Genomic DNA, 17,945 nt, shown 5'->3' with positions numbered 1-17,945 from the left:
CACATTAGTAGTGTTAGGAAATATAGATTTCATGGTATGGTGCGGGCAGAGATCATAAATAAGCAGCAATTGTGAGGATACGTTATCAATACGCACAAGAAAAGGAACCATAAGAATATTACAATCTATGGAAGTATCTGGTACACTTCCCAAAGGCAGAAGGAAGGAAATCTTGTGACCTGCCAAGGTGGAATTGGCAGAGTGCCACGAGATGACACCATCATCGTGCATCAGAACATTCCCTGGGCAACTTCAACTTGTGAGGGAGTCCAGGACTTTTTCTGGGTAAGGTCCACCCATTTTGCCATCTACCCAAGATATAAGAGATAAAACCCAGGATAATCTTACAGGAGTGACACCAGTGTCTAGAGAGAATGTAGGAGCCCTTTCGAAGTTCAAGGAGAAAGATAGAAACTGACAACAATTGCAGAAAAAGGAAAACTATCCTACCTAGACAGGGTGAGGAGTCAGACTGGTCTGAGATGGCTGTGAAACTCTGTGTGCACGGAGGTTGTCAGGACAACTTCGAATTTTGAGGTCGCTTATGACATCACGGTGAACATGTCCCCCAGGGTGGCCGCATGGTTACAGTCTGAGGATTGGCCTAGGCTAGGCTATTAAAGGGACAGATACCCAGAAACAGGTTTGGCAAACAGAAAGCAGGCACAGAAACTAGAAGAGATAAAACAGAGTCTGATGCAAGGGATAAGAAAGGAACCCTAGGCCACAAGTGAGAATAGAGGGACAGGCACGGAGAGGAGAACATTGTCATCTATTCAAGTCTATGGGGAGGTCATGCTGATTCAAGCTTGCAACTTCATTGGAAACAAGTGGCCGGACTTGGCGTTCATCACACCTACAGTGCCCTTGTGCCTTAAGCATAATGCAAAGTCAAGAAAGATGTCTTGAGGACATTGAAGAGAAGAATCGATGCCTCCTTTCCAAGGCCCATAGCATTCTTTGAAGGTCAGTCTCTTTTTCCGAAGCTCTGGTGTCACGTGGGCCCACTGGGCACATGGTAATGTGTCCCAAGAGATGTCTTGGAAGCCTTGAAGGAATGGAGCCCTGTCACGCTTGGGGTATGTCTCTTTGTTTGGAAGTGCTCTACAAGGGTGCTGAAAAGCACCCTCTTCCACAGGGCTTCGTTCCTTCGTGAAGGCTGCCCTCCCAGGCTAGTGTGCTCTGTTTGCCTCCATCGAAATTCTCTCCCCCTACCTCTTGCCGTAGAAGGATTATTGATTATGTGTTTTGACACCACATGTAAGGAAGTTGCACGAAAATTACAACTTTACAGTTGTGTTTCAAGAAAAATAAACAGGCCAGGGTAGAGGATGTAGGGCAAACAAATGGCACACCCTATAAAAATTAAGTAAGCCCGTATCTGGACGGAATCTAGGGGAACGTTCAAGGATCAGGGGTCAAGTTCGAAACTTCCCAAATCCGGAAAAGAGACAGAAAAATATCTTTCCTGGAGAGTGGAATTCATCCGATTTGTCTAAGTTGTCTTGGAAACATTGTGTCCGTGAAGGGGGTTGCCAGGACCACCTCGAATTTGGAGTTTCTGATCTCAGGATGTCAAACCAACCCACATGACCACGTGTTCTCAGTGCTTAGTTTGACCTAGGCTAGGGTAGCCAAGAGTCCTACAAGTGACCGGTGCAAATTCAAGGACAACAACCAAGAGTCACGAAAGCACTCACACCTCACCCTAGAGAACATACAGCGATTAAAGAAATACAAACTAATCCCTCGGAATGAAGGAGAACGGACTGATAAGCATGTCTAAGGGAGATAGCTGAGAAAGACCATGACGAGTATACTATGGAAAAGAAAAAGAGGACCCAGAAAATGGAAGGTGAACAGAAATCACACCTGAATTATCCACAATGAAAGATGATGTCCGTCTTTAGACAGACTCTGCTGGAACGTTTGAAAGTCAGAGAAATTCACAAGGCAAAAAACGGCAGCGAAGGTCAAGCATGGGCTAACTGGGAAGGGTGAGTTATGAGACTGCTCCAAGCAGGCTCTGAAACCTGTATCCAGGAAGCATGCTGGACCTCAGAGACACAATTATGACAAATCCTCTGACATCACAATGGACCCGAAAAACAACCTAGCCTCATCTACACAGTGCTAGAGTTGGGCTCACTAGTATATTTAACTCCCGTTGCACTCAACTGCACGTTGCCACTGAACATGTAAGTGGCCGGCCGGTGGTGCAGTGGTGAGGTCCGCACCTTCTGGGTCTGTGGCCCAGTATGGGCTGGGTGGAATCCTCGGTTTGGGCCTCCTCACCACTGCTTCAGTTGTTCTGGTGCAGGCGTCCGAGGTAGAGTAGAGGCAGATGGGAAGGGACGTTGGACAGGGCCAGACTTCCACAGCAAATACAGGAGCATTGCCAGCAGATGTGAGCACAGCAATGCACTTGTGCCAAAACAAAACCAATTAAAAGTTGCAAAGAATAGAAAAACTGAAGCTAAGGAAAAAAAAAACAAAAAAACAGGAGCTTGCCATTACGAAGAATAGGATCTCTGTGAATAACCTTAGCAAAACAGGTGAATTCTATGTTAATTCAAAAACTAGCAAACCTTTGGGGAAAGAAACTCAAGAAGACACAAGAAAAAAAAAGATATCGAGGGATCTAGGAATGGAAGGATTAACACACTTGAAAGGTTCATACCGCAGTAAGGAATCTCTGGATTCCATGCAATCCCAGTCAAAGTTGCAGCAGTATTTGCCACAGAGAAGAAGAGAGAATCCTGAAGTTTCTAGCCAGCAACACGAGACCCTGACTAGGCAAAGGAATCCTCAGGAAAACGAACAAAGCAGCACGTGTCACAATTTCTGATTTCAACATAGAGGACGAAGCGCTAGGTACCGAAACGGCACAGTCTGGGCCCCAAAACAGGCATGAAGACCCATGCAAAACAATTGAGAGCCCAGAGCCCAACTCAAACTTACATGGACAGCCCATTGTGGACCAGGGAGCCAAGTGGAGACAGCGGAGAAAGGAGAGTCTCTACAATAAACGGTGCTGGGAAGCCTGCACAGCCACATGGAACACAACGAGAGTACACCATGATGTTACACCTGGCACACACACCACCTGAAGTGGATTAAAGCCTTGAATGGCAGACTTGAAACCGTGAACCTTGTAGGAGAAGACCTAGGCAGAGTGCTCTTTGCCATCTGTCTGAGCCGCCTATTTGGAAGAAGCATGTCTGACTGGGCAAGGGCAACAAAGGAAACAAGAAACAAACGGGACCACATCAAATGCACACACTTCTGCCCACTCAAGGAAACCATCAACTGAATACTAAGACACCACAACAATTGGGAGAGGATGTTTGCAAACCACACATCGGACAAGGGGTGAAAAGCCCAAAGATACAATCAACTCGCACGTCTCCACAAGAAAAAAAACAAGCCAATGAAAACCTGGTCAAAAGATGGAAGCAGAGATTTCTCCGAAGAAGACAGAAAGAGGGCCAGTAGGTGCATGAAAACTTGTTCACCATCATTAAGTCTCAGGAAAATGCAAATCCAAACTGCAAGGCCATGGCAGCTCACTGTGGTCAGCATGGCTAGAAGGAAGCAGACAGGAAATAACAAGTGTCAGAGAGGAGGTGCAGAGAAGGGAAGCCTCCTGCACTGCTGGTGGGAGTGTAACCCGGTGCAGCCACGATGCCAAAGGTGTGGAACTGCCTCAGAAATTTAAGTATCCATGTCCCGTATGACCCAGCTATTAATCTGCCGCTTGCTTATCCAAAAAAGTCAGAAAGACTACCGCATAAAGACATGTGCATGGCTGTGTTCACCACAGTCTTACTCCTGATATCCAAGACTTGGAAAGCACCCTGGTGTCCAGCAAGGGATGATTGGAGAAGGAAGATGGGCTATAGCCACACAATGGTATACCACTCAGCCGGAACAAATGATGCAATCCAGCCATTTGTGACCACCAGAATGGCTGTGAGGGTTTTAGGGGAAGTGTAACAAGCCCCAGTGAGAAATTCAAATACCATAGAATCTCACTTACAAGGAGAAGAAAAAGCAAGCACTAACCAACAGGTGGCACTGAACATTTGTATGCGGGCTCCCAGAGGCAAAGAGGGGCGGTGACGGAGGGTGAAAGAGAAGATTAGGCACAAGTGTGTGGTGAGGGCCTGTGATTAGTCTTACACTGGTGAAGATGATGTAAGCTACACAGAAGTCTAAAGCAATGAGGATGTGAATCTGGAAGTTATAGTACGTTCTAATGCAGGGTCATGGCTATAAATTCACCTCAAATCAAAAATCCAAAAAGGGGTCCAGAATGATGTCATAAAGCTTTGGGGGCGGAAAGAGTTTACGGAAGGTGAACTTCCAAGGATGGAAAATCACCTCCAAATGCTTACAGATGCTACAGAAAGGCAGACCATTCCAAATAGGTGAAGAGGAATACTACGAAGAGAACATGATCAGTCCTAAACCCATGAACGAACGGAAAATGTTACCGTCCATGATGTTATTACTAATCACCTTCACGAATAATCCAAACAGGCCCACGTCTTCCCAAGTTCAGGCAAAAGGTTGGTCCAAAAGTACAATTCAGGGCCGGCCCTGTGGTGGAGCAGGTAAGTGCCCACATTCCGCTTGGGCGGCCCGGGCCTCACTGTTTCACATTACGAGTGCATATCACATTAGTAGTGTTAGGAAATATAGATTTCATGGTATGGTGCGGGCAGAGATCATAAATAAGCAGCAATTGTGAGGATACGTTATCAATACGCACAAGAAAAGGAACCATAAGAATATTACAATCTATGGAAGTATCTGGTACACTTCCCAAAGGCAGAAGGAAGGAAATCTTGTGACCTGCCAAGGTGGAATTGGCAGAGTGCCACGAGATGACACCATCATCGTGCATCAGAACATTCCCTGGGCAACTTCAACTTGTGAGGGAGTCCAGGACTTTTTCTGGGTAAGGTCCACCCATTTTGCCATCTACCCAAGATATAAGAGATAAAACCCAGGATAATCTTACAGGAGTGACACCAGTGTCTAGAGAGAATGTAGGAGCCCTTTCGAAGTTCAAGGAGAAAGATAGAAACTGACAACAATTGCAGAAAAAGGAAAACTATCCTACCTAGACAGGGTGAGGAGTCAGACTGGTCTGAGATGGCTGTGAAACTCTGTGTGCACGGAGGTTGTCAGGACAACTTCGAATTTTGAGGTCGCTTATGACATCACGGTGAACATGTCCCCCAGGGTGGCCGCATGGTTACAGTCTGAGGATTGGCCTAGGCTAGGCTATTAAAGGGACAGATACCCAGAAACAGGTTTGGCAAACAGAAAGCAGGCACAGAAACTAGAAGAGATAAAACAGAGTCTGATGCAAGGGATAAGAAAGGAACCCTAGGCCACAAGTGAGAATAGAGGGACAGGCACGGAGAGGAGAACATTGTCATCTATTCAAGTCTATGGGGAGGTCATGCTGATTCAAGCTTGCAACTTCATTGGAAACAAGTGGCCGGACTTGGCGTTCATCACACCTACAGTGCCCTTGTGCCTTAAGCATAATGCAAAGTCAAGAAAGATGTCTTGAGGACATTGAAGAGAAGAATCGATGCCTCCTTTCCAAGGCCCATAGCATTCTTTGAAGGTCAGTCTCTTTTTCCGAAGCTCTGGTGTCACGTGGGCCCACTGGGCACATGGTAATGTGTCCCAAGAGATGTCTTGGAAGCCTTGAAGGAATGGAGCCCTGTCACGCTTGGGGTATGTCTCTTTGTTTGGAAGTGCTCTACAAGGGTGCTGAAAAGCACCCTCTTCCACAGGGCTTCGTTCCTTCGTGAAGGCTGCCCTCCCAGGCTAGTGTGCTCTGTTTGCCTCCATCGAAATTCTCTCCCCCTACCTCTTGCCGTAGAAGGATTATTGATTATGTGTTTTGACACCACATGTAAGGAAGTTGCACGAAAATTAGAACTTTACAGTTGTGTTTCAAGAAAAATAAACAGGCCAGGGTAGAGGATGTAGGGCAAACAAATGGCACACCCTATAAAAATTAAGTAAGCCCGTATCTGGACGGAATCTAGGGGAACGTTCAAGGATCAGGGGTCAAGTTCGAAACTTCCCAAATCCGGAAAAGAGACAGAAAAATATCTTTCCTGGAGAGTGGAATTCATCCGATTTGTCTAAGTTGTCTTGGAAACATTGTGTCCGTGAAGGGGGTTGCCAGGACCACCTCGAATTTGGAGTTTCTGATCTCAGGATGTCAAAGCAACCCACATGACCACGTGTTCTCAGTGCTTAGTTTGACCTAGACTAGGATAGCCAAGAGTCCTACAAGTGACCGGTGCAAATTCAAGGACAACAACCAAGAGTCACGAAAGCACTCACACCTCACCCTAGAGAACATACAGCGATTAAAGAAATACAAACTAATCACTCGGAATGAAGGAGAACGGACTGATAAGCATGTCTAAGGGAGATAGCTGAGAAAGACCATGACGAGTATACTATGGAAAAGAAAAAGAGGACCCAGAAAATGGAAGGTGAACAGAAATCACACCTGAATTATCCACAATGAAAGATGATGTCCGTCTTTAGACAGACTCTGCTGGAACGTTTGAAAGTCAGAGAAATTCACAAGCCAAAAAACGGCAGCGAAGGTCAAGCATGGGCTAACTGGGAAGGGTGAGTTATGAGACTGCTCCAAGCAGGCTCTGAAACCTGTATCCAGGAAGCATGCTGGACCTCAGAGACACAATTATGACAAATCCTCTGACATCACAATGGACCCGAAAAACAACCTAGCCTCATCTACACAGTGCTAGAGTTGGGCTCACTAGTATATTTAACTCCCGTTGCACTCAACTGCACGTTGCCACTGAACATGTAAGTGGCCGGCCGGTGGTGCAGTGGTGAGGTCCGCACCTTCTGGGTCTGTGGCCCAGTATGGGCTGGGTGGAATCCTCGGTTTGGGCCTCCTCACCACTGCTTCAGTTGTTCTGGTGCAGGCGTCCGAGGTAGAGTAGAGGCAGATGGGAAGGGACGTTGGACAGGGCCAGACTTCCACAGCAAATACAGGAGCATTGCCAGCAGATGTGAGCACAGCAATGCACTTGTGCCAAAACAAAACCAATTAAAAGTTGCAAAGAATAGAAAAACTGAAGCTAAGGAAAAAAAAAACAAAAAAACAGGAGCTTGCCATTACGAAGAATAGGATCTCTGTGAATAACCTTAGCAAAACAGGTGAATTCTATGTTAATTCAAAAACTAGCAAACCTTTGGGGAAAGAAACTCAAGAAGACACAAGAAAAAAAAAGATATCGAGGGATCTAGGAATGGAAGGATTAACACACTTGAAAGGTTCATACCGCAGTAAGGAATCTCTGGATTCCATGCAATCCCAGTCAAAGTTGCAGCAGTAATTGCCACAGAGAAGAAGAGAGAATCCTGAAGTTTCTAGCCAGCAACACGAGACCCTGACTAGGCAAAGGAATCCTCAGGAAAACGAACAAAGCAGCACGTGTCACAATTTCTGATTTCAACATAGAGGACGAAGCGCTAGGTACCGAAACGGCACAGTCTGGGCCCCAAAACAGGCATGAAGACCCATGCAAAACAATTGAGAGCCCAGAGCCCAACTCAAACTTACATGGACAGCCCATTGTGGACCAGGGAGCCAAGTGGAGACAGCGGAGAAAGGAGAGTCTCTACAATAAACGGTGCTGGGAAGCCTGCACAGCCACATGGAACACAACGAGAGTACACCATGATGTTACACCTGGCACACACACCACCTGAAGTGGATTAAAGCCTTGAATGGCAGACTTGAAACCGTGAACCTTGTAGGAGAAGACCTAGGCAGAGTGCTCTTTGCCATCTGTCTGAGCCGCCTATTTGGAAGAAGCATGTCTGACTGGGCAAGGGCAACAAAGGAAACAAGAAACAAACGGGACCACATCAAATGCACACACTTCTGCCCACTCAAGGAAACCATCAACTGAATACTAAGACACCACAACAATTGGGAGAGGATGTTTGCAAACCACACATCGGACAAGGGGTGAAAAGCCCAAAGATACAATCAACTCGCACGTCTCCACAAGAAAAAAAACAAGCCAATGAAAACCTGGTCAAAAGATGGAAGCAGAGATTTCTCCGAAGAAGACAGAAAGAGGGCCAGTAGGTGCATGAAAACTTGTTCACCATCATTAAGTCTCAGGAAAATGCAAATCCAAACTGCAAGGCCATGGCAGCTCACTGTGGTCAGCATGGCTAGAAGGAAGCAGACAGGAAATAACAAGTGTCAGAGAGGAGGTGCAGAGAAGGGAAGCCTCCTGCACTGCTGGTGGGAGTGTAACCCGGTGCAGCCACGATGCCAAAGGTGTGGAACTGCCTCAGAAATTTAAGTATCCATGTCCCGTATGACCCAGCTATTAATCTGCCGCTTGCTTATCCAAAAAAGTCAGAAAGACTACCGCATAAAGACATGTGCATGGCTGTGTTCACCACAGTCTTACTCCTGATATCCAAGACTTGGAAAGCACCCTGGTGTCCAGCAAGGGATGATTGGAGAAGGAAGATGGGCTATAGCCACACAATGGTATACCACTCAGCCGGAACAAATGATGCAATCCAGCCATTTGTGACCACCAGAATGGCTGTGAGGGTTTTAGGGGAAGTGTAACAAGCCCCAGTGAGAAATTCAAATACCATAGAATCTCACTTACAAGGAGAAGAAAAAGCAAGCACTAACCAACAGGTGGCACTGAACATTTGTATGCGGGCTCCCAGAGGCAAAGAGGGGCGGTGACGGAGGGTGAAAGAGAAGATTAGGCACAAGTGTGTGGTGAGGGCCTGTGATTAGTCTTACACTGGTGAAGATGATGTAAGCTACACAGAAGTCTAAAGCAATGAGGATGTGAATCTGGAAGTTATAGTACGTTCTAATGCAGGGTCATGGCTATAAATTCACCTCAAATCAAAAATCCAAAAAGGGGTCCAGAATGATGTCATAAAGCTTTGGGGGCGGAAAGAGTTTACGGAAGGTGAACTTCCAAGGATGGAAAATCACCTCCAAATGCTTACAGATGCTACAGAAAGGCAGACCATTCCAAATAGGTGAAGAGGAATACTACGAAGAGAACATGATCAGTCCTAAACCCATGAACGAACGGAAAATGTTACCGTCCATGATGTTATTACTAATCACCTTCACGAATAATCCAAACAGGCCCACGTCTTCCCAAGTTCAGGCAAAAGGTTGGTCCAAAAGTACAATTCAGGGCCGGCCCTGTGGTGGAGCAGGTAAGTGCCCACATTCCGCTTGGGCGGCCCGGGCCTCACTGTTTCACATTACGAGTGCATATCACATTAGTAGTGTTAGGAAATATAGATTTCATGGTATGGTGCGGGCAGAGATCATAAATAAGCAGCAATTGTGAGGATACGTTATCAATACGCACAAGAAAAGGAACCATAAGAATATTACAATCTATGGAAGTATCTGGTACACTTCCCAAAGGCAGAAGGAAGGAAATCTTGTGACCTGCCAAGGTGGAATTGGCAGAGTGCCACGAGATGACACCATCATCGTGCATCAGAACATTCCCTGGGCAACTTCAACTTGTGAGGGAGTCCAGGACTTTTTCTGGGTAAGGTCCACCCATTTTGCCATCTACCCAAGATATAAGAGATAAAACCCAGGATAATCTTACAGGAGTGACACCAGTGTCTAGAGAGAATGTAGGAGCCCTTTCGAAGTTCAAGGAGAAAGATAGAAACTGACAACAATTGCAGAAAAAGGAAAACTATCCTACCTAGACAGGGTGAGGAGTCAGACTGGTCTGAGATGGCTGTGAAACTCTGTGTGCACGGAGGTTGTCAGGACAACTTCGAATTTTGAGGTCGCTTATGACATCACGGTGAACATGTCCCCCAGGGTGGCCGCATGGTTACAGTCTGAGGATTGGCCTAGGCTAGGCTATTAAAGGGACAGATACCCAGAAACAGGTTTGGCAAACAGAAAGCAGGCACAGAAACTAGAAGAGATAAAACAGAGTCTGATGCAAGGGATAAGAAAGGAACCCTAGGCCACAAGTGAGAATAGAGGGACAGGCACGGAGAGGAGAACATTGTCATCTATTCAAGTCTATGGGGAGGTCATGCTGATTCAAGCTTGCAACTTCATTGGAAACAAGTGGCCGGACTTGGCGTTCATCACACCTACAGTGCCCTTGTGCCTTAAGCATAATGCAAAGTCAAGAAAGATGTCTTGAGGACATTGAAGAGAAGAATCGATGCCTCCTTTCCAAGGCCCATAGCATTCTTTGAAGGTCAGTCTCTTTTTCCGAAGCTCTGGTGTCACGTGGGCCCACTGGGCACATGGTAATGTGTCCCAAGAGATGTCTTGGAAGCCTTGAAGGAATGGAGCCCTGTCACGCTTGGGGTATGTCTCTTTGTTTGGAAGTGCTCTACAAGGGTGCTGAAAAGCACCCTCTTCCACAGGGCTTCGTTCCTTCGTGAAGGCTGCCCTCCCAGGCTAGTGTGCTCTGTTTGCCTCCATCGAAATTCTCTCCCCCTACCTCTTGCCGTAGAAGGATTATTGATTATGTGTTTTGACACCACATGTAAGGAAGTTGCACGAAAATTAGAACTTTACAGTTGTGTTTCAAGAAAAATAAACAGGCCAGGGTAGAGGATGTAGGGCAAACAAATGGCACACCCTATAAAAATTAAGTAAGCCCGTATCTGGACGGAATCTAGGGGAACGTTCAAGGATCAGGGGTCAAGTTCGAAACTTCCCAAATCCGGAAAAGAGACAGAAAAATATCTTTCCTGGAGAGTGGAATTCATCCGATTTGTCTAAGTTGTCTTGGAAACATTGTGTCCGTGAAGGGGGTTGCCAGGACCACCTCGAATTTGGAGTTTCTGATCTCAGGATGTCAAAGCAACCCACATGACCACGTGTTCTCAGTGCTTAGTTTGACCTAGACTAGGATAGCCAAGAGTCCTACAAGTGACCGGTGCAAATTCAAGGACAACAACCAAGAGTCACGAAAGCACTCACACCTCACCCTAGAGAACATACAGCGATTAAAGAAATACAAACTAATCACTCGGAATGAAGGAGAACGGACTGATAAGCATGTCTAAGGGAGATAGCTGAGAAAGACCATGACGAGTATACTATGGAAAAGAAAAAGAGGACCCAGAAAATGGAAGGTGAACAGAAATCACACCTGAATTATCCACAATGAAAGATGATGTCCGTCTTTAGACAGACTCTGCTGGAACGTTTGAAAGTCAGAGAAATTCACAAGCCAAAAAACGGCAGCGAAGGTCAAGCATGGGCTAACTGGGAAGGGTGAGTTATGAGACTGCTCCAAGCAGGCTCTGAAACCTGTATCCAGGAAGCATGCTGGACCTCAGAGACACAATTATGACAAATCCTCTGACATCACAATGGACCCGAAAAACAACCTAGCCTCATCTACACAGTGCTAGAGTTGGGCTCACTAGTATATTTAACTCCCGTTGCACTCAACTGCACGTTGCCACTGAACATGTAAGTGGCCGGCCGGTGGTGCAGTGGTGAGGTCCGCACCTTCTGGGTCTGTGGCCCAGTATGGGCTGGGTGGAATCCTCGGTTTGGGCCTCCTCACCACTGCTTCAGTTGTTCTGGTGCAGGCGTCCGAGGTAGAGTAGAGGCAGATGGGAAGGGACGTTGGACAGGGCCAGACTTCCACAGCAAATACAGGAGCATTGCCAGCAGATGTGAGCACAGCAATGCACTTGTGCCAAAACAAAACCAATTAAAAGTTGCAAAGAATAGAAAAACTGAAGCTAAGGAAAAAAAAAACAAAAAAACAGGAGCTTGCCATTACGAAGAATAGGATCTCTGTGAATAACCTTAGCAAAACAGGTGAATTCTATGTTAATTCAAAAACTAGCAAACCTTTGGGGAAAGAAACTCAAGAAGACACAAGAAAAAAAAAGATATCGAGGGATCTAGGAATGGAAGGATTAACACACTTGAAAGGTTCATACCGCAGTAAGGAATCTCTGGATTCCATGCAATCCCAGTCAAAGTTGCAGCAGTATTTGCCACAGAGAAGAAGAGAGAATCCTGAAGTTTCTAGCCAGCAACACGAGACCCTGACTAGGCAAAGGAATCCTCAGGAAAACGAACAAAGCAGCACGTGTCACAATTTCTGATTTCAACATAGAGGACGAAGCGCTAGGTACCGAAACGGCACAGTCTGGGCCCCAAAACAGGCATGAAGACCCATGCAAAACAATTGAGAGCCCAGAGCCCAACTCAAACTTACATGGACAGCCCATTGTGGACCAGGGAGCCAAGTGGAGACAGCGGAGAAAGGAGAGTCTCTACAATAAACGGTGCTGGGAAGCCTGCACAGCCACATGGAACACAACGAGAGTACACCATGATGTTACACCTGGCACACACACCACCTGAAGTGGATTAAAGCCTTGAATGGCAGACTTGAAACCGTGAACCTTGTAGGAGAAGACCTAGGCAGAGTGCTCTTTGCCATCTGTCTGAGCCGCCTATTTGGAAGAAGCATGTCTGACTGGGCAAGGGCAACAAAGGAAACAAGAAACAAACGGGACCACATCAAATGCACACACTTCTGCCCACTCAAGGAAACCATCAACTGAATACTAAGACACCACAACAATTGGGAGAGGATGTTTGCAAACCACACATCGGACAAGGGGTGAAAAGCCCAAAGATACAATCAACTCGCACGTCTCCACAAGAAAAAAAACAAGCCAATGAAAACCTGGTCAAAAGATGGAAGCAGAGATTTCTCCGAAGAAGACAGAAAGAGGGCCAGTAGGTGCATGAAAACTTGTTCACCATCATGAAGTCTCAGGAAAATGCAAATCCAAACTGCAAGGCCATGGCAGCTCACTGTGGTCAGCATGGCTAGAAGGAAGCAGACAGGAAATAACAAGTGTCAGAGAGGAGGTGCAGAGAAGGGAAGCCTCCTGCACTGCTGGTGGGAGTGTAACCCGGTGCAGCCACGATGCCAAAGGTGTGGAACTGCCTCAGAAATTTAAGTATCCATGTCCCGTATGACCCAGCTATTAATCTGCCGCTTGCTTATCCAAAAAAGTCAGAAAGACTACCGCATAAAGACATGTGCATGGCTGTGTTCACCACAGTCTTACTCCTGATATCCAAGACTTGGAAAGCACCCTGGTGTCCAGCAAGGGATGATTGGAGAAGGAAGATGGGCTATAGCCACACAATGGTATACCACTCAGCCGGAACAAATGATGCAATCCAGCCATTTGTGACCACCAGAATGGCTGTGAGGGTTTTAGGGGAAGTGTAACAAGCCCCAGTGAGAAATTCAAATACCATAGAATCTCACTTACAAGGAGAAGAAAAAGCAAGCACTAACCAACAGGTGGCACTGAACATTTGTATGCGGGCTCCCAGAGGCAAAGAGGGGCGGTGACGGAGGGTGAAAGAGAAGATTAGGCACAAGTGTGTGGTGAGGGCCTGTGATTAGTCTTACACTGGTGAAGATGATGTAAGCTACACAGAAGTCTAAAGCAATGAGGATGTGAATCTGGAAGTTATAGTACGTTCTAATGCAGGGTCATGGCTATAAATTCACCTCAAATCAAAAATCCAAAAAGGGGTCCAGAATGATGTCATAAAGCTTTGGGGGCGGAAAGAGTTTACGGAAGGTGAACTTCCAAGGATGGAAAATCACCTCCAAATGCTTACAGATGCTACAGAAAGGCAGACCATTCCAAATAGGTGAAGAGGAATACTACGAAGAGAACATGATCAGTCCTAAACCCATGAACGAACGGAAAATGTTACCGTCCATGATGTTATTACTAATCACCTTCACGAATAATCCAAACAGGCCCACGTCTTCCCAAGTTCAGGCAAAAGGTTGGTCCAAAAGTACAATTCAGGGCCGGCCCTGTGGTGGAGCAGGTAAGTGCCCACATTCCGCTTGGGCGGCCCGGGCCTCACTGTTTCACATTACGAGTGCATATCACATTAGTAGTGTTAGGAAATATAGATTTCATGGTATGGTGCGGGCAGAGATCATAAATAAGCAGCAATTGTGAGGATACGTTATCAATACGCACAAGAAAAGGAACCATAAGAATATTACAATCTATGGAAGTATCTGGTACACTTCCCAAAGGCAGAAGGAAGGAAATCTTGTGACCTGCCAAGGTGGAATTGGCAGAGTGCCACGAGATGACACCATCATCGTGCATCAGAACATTCCCTGGGCAACTTCAACTTGTGAGGGAGTCCAGGACTTTTTCTGGGTAAGGTCCACCCATTTTGCCATCTACCCAAGATATAAGAGATAAAACCCAGGATAATCTTACAGGAGTGACACCAGTGTCTAGAGAGAATGTAGGAGCCCTTTCGAAGTTCAAGGAGAAAGATAGAAACTGACAACAATTGCAGAAAAAGGAAAACTATCCTACCTAGACAGGGTGAGGAGTCAGACTGGGCTGAGATGGCTGTGAAACTCTGTGTGCACGGAGGTTGTCAGGACAACTTCGAATTTTGAGGTCGCTTATGACATCACGGTGAACATGTCCCCCAGGGTGGCCGCATGGTTACAGTCTGAGGATTGGCCTAGGCTAGGCTATTAAAGGGACAGATACCCAGAAACAGGTTTGGCAAACAGAAAGCAGGCACAGAAACTAGAAGAGATAAAACAGAGTCTGATGCAAGGGATAAGAAAGGAACCCTAGGCCACAAGTGAGAATAGAGGGACAGGCACGGAGAGGAGAACATTGTCATCTATTCAAGTCTATGGGGAGGTCATGCTGATTCAAGCTTGCAACTTCATTGGAAACAAGTGGCCGGACTTGGCGTTCATCACACCTACAGTGCCCTCGTGCCTTAAGCATAATGCAAAGTCAAGAAAGATGTCTTGAGGACATTGAAGAGAAGAATCGATGCCTCCTTTCCAAGGCCCATAGCATTCTTTGCAGGTCAGTCTCTTTTTCCGAAGCTCTGGTGTCACGTGGGCCCACTGGGCACATGGTAATGTGTCCCAAGAGATGTCTTGGAAGCCTTGAAGGAATGGAGCCCTGTCACGCTTGGGGTATGTCTCTTTGTTTGGAAGTGCTCTACAAGGGTGCTGAAAAGCACCCTCTTCCACAGGGCTTCGTTCCTTCGTGAAGGCTGCCCTCCCAGGCTAGTGTGCTCTGTTTGCCTCCATCGAAATTCTCTCCCCCTACCTCTTGCCGTAGAAGGATTATTGATTATGTGTTTTGACACCATATGTAAGGAAGTTGCACGAAAATTAGAACTGTACAGTTGTGTTTCAAGAAAAATAAACAGGCCAGGGTAGAGGATGTAGGGCAAACAAATGGCACACCCTATAAAAATTAAGTAAGCCCGTATCTGGACGGAATCTAGGGGAACGTTCAAGGATCAGGGGTCAAGTTCGAAACTTCCCAAATCCGGAAAAGAGACAGAAAAATATCTTTCCTGGAGAGTGGAATTCATCCGATTTGTCTAAGTTGTCTTGGAAACATTGTGTCCGTGAAGGGGGTTGCCAGGACCACCTCGAATTTGGAGTTTCTGATCTCAGGATGTCAAACCAACCCACATGACCACGTGTTCTCAGTGCTTAGTTTGACCTAGGCTAGGATAGCCAAGAGTCCTACAAGTGACCGGTGCAAATTCAAGGACAACAACCAAGAGTCACGAAAGCACTCACACCTCACCCTAGAGAACATACAGCGATTAACGAAATACAAACTAATCCCTTGGAATGAAGGAGAACGGACTGATAAGCATGTCTAAGGGAGATAGCTGAGAAAGACCATGACGAGTATACTATGGAAAAGAAAAAGAGGACCCAGAAAATGGAAGGTGAACAGAAATCACACCTGAATTATCCACAATGAAAGATGATGTCCGTCTTTAGACAGACTCTGCTGGAACGTTTGAAAGTCAGAGAAATTCACAAGCCAAAAAACGGCAGCGAAGGTCAAGCATGGGCTAACTGGGAAGGGTGAGTTATGAGACTGCTCCAAGCAGGCTCTGAAACCTGTATCCAGGAAGCATGCTGGACCTCAGAGACACAATTATGACAAATCCTCTGACATCACAATGGACCCGAAAAACAACCTAGCCTCATCTACACAGTGCTAGAGTTGGGCTCACTAGTATATTTAACTCCCGTTGCACTCAACTGCACGTTGCCACTGAACATGTAAGTGGCCGGCCGGTGGTGCAGTGGTGAGGTCCGCACCTTCTGGGTCTGTGGCCCAGTATGGGCTGGGTGGAATCCTCGGTTTGGGCCTCCTCACCACTGCTTCAGTTGTTCTGGTGCAGGCGTCCGAGGTAGAGTAGAGGCAGATGGGAAGGGACGTTGGACAGGGCCAGACTTCCACAGCAAATACAGGAGCATTGCCAGCAGATGTGAGCACAGCAATGCACTTGTGCCAAAACAAAACCAATTAAAAGTTGCAAAGAATAGAAAAACTGAAGCTAAGGAAAAAAAAACCAAAAAAACAGGAGCTTGCCATTACGAAGAATAGGATCTCTGTGAATAACCTTAGCAAAACAGGTGAATTCTATGTTAATTCAAAAACTAGCAAACCTTTGGCGAAAGAAACTCAAGAAGACACAAGAAAAAAAAAGATATCGAGGGATCTAGGAATGGAAGGATTAACACACTTGAAAGGTTCATACCGCAGTAAGGAATCTCTGGATTCCATGCAATCCCAGTCAAAGTTGCAGCAGTATTTGCCACAGAGAAGAAGAGAGAATCCTGAAGTTTCTAGCCAGCAACACGAGACCCTGACTAGGCAAAGGAATCCTCAGGAAAATGAACAAAGCAGCACGTGTCACAATTTCTGATTTCAACATAGAGGACGAAGCGCTAGGTACCGAAACGGCACAGTCTGGGCCCCAAAACAGGCATGAAGACCCATGCAAAACAATTGAGAGCCCAGAGCCCAACTCAAACTTACATGGACAGCCCATTTTGGACCAGGGAGCCAAGTGGAGACAGCGGAGAAAGGAGAGTCTCTACAATAAACGGTGCTGGGAAGCCTGCACAGCCACATGGAACACAACGAGAGTACACCATGATGTTACACCTGGCACACACACCACCTGAAATGGATTAAAGCCTTGAATGGCAGACTTGAAACCGTGAACCTTGTAGGAGAAGACCTAGGCAGAGTGCTCTTTGCCATCTGTCTGAGCCGCCTATTTGGAAGAAGCATGTCTGACTGGGCAAGGGCAACAAAGGAAACAAGAAACAAACGGGACCACATCAAATGCACACACTTCTGCCCACTCAAGGAAACCATCAACTGAATACTAAGACACCACAACAATTGGGAGAGGATGTTTGCAAACCACACATCGGACAAGGGGTGAAAAGCCCAAAGATACAATCAACTCGCACGTCTCCACAAGAAAAAAAACAAGCCAATGAAAACCTGGTCAAAAGATGGAAGCAGAGATTTCTCCGAAGAAGACAGAAAGAGGGCCAGTAGGTGCATGAAAACTTGTTCACCATCATTAAGTCTCAGGAAAATGCAAATCCAAACTGCAAGGCCATGGCAGCTCACTGTGGTCAGCATGGCTAGAAGGAAGCAGACAGGAAATAACAAGTGTCAGAGAGGAGGTGGAGAGAAGGGAAGCCTCCTGCACTGCTGGTGGGAGTGTAACCCGGTGCAGCCACGATGCCAAAGGTGTGGAACTGCCTCAGAAATTTAAGTATCCATGTCCCGTATGACCCAGCTATTAATCTGCCGCTTGCTTATCCAAAAAAGTCAGAAAGACTACCGCATAAAGACATGTGCATGGCTGTGTTCACCACAGTCTTACTCCGGATATCCAAGACTTGGAAAGCACCCTGGTGTCCAGCAAGGGATGATTGGAGAAGGAAGATGGGCTATAGCCACACAAT

Source organism: Equus asinus, chromosome 29 (assembly GCF_041296235.1).
Source record: "Equus asinus isolate D_3611 breed Donkey chromosome 29, EquAss-T2T_v2, whole genome shotgun sequence".
Classification (NCBI taxonomy): Eukaryota; Metazoa; Chordata; class Mammalia; order Perissodactyla; family Equidae; genus Equus; species Equus asinus.
This window is presented reverse-complemented; position numbering follows the sequence as displayed.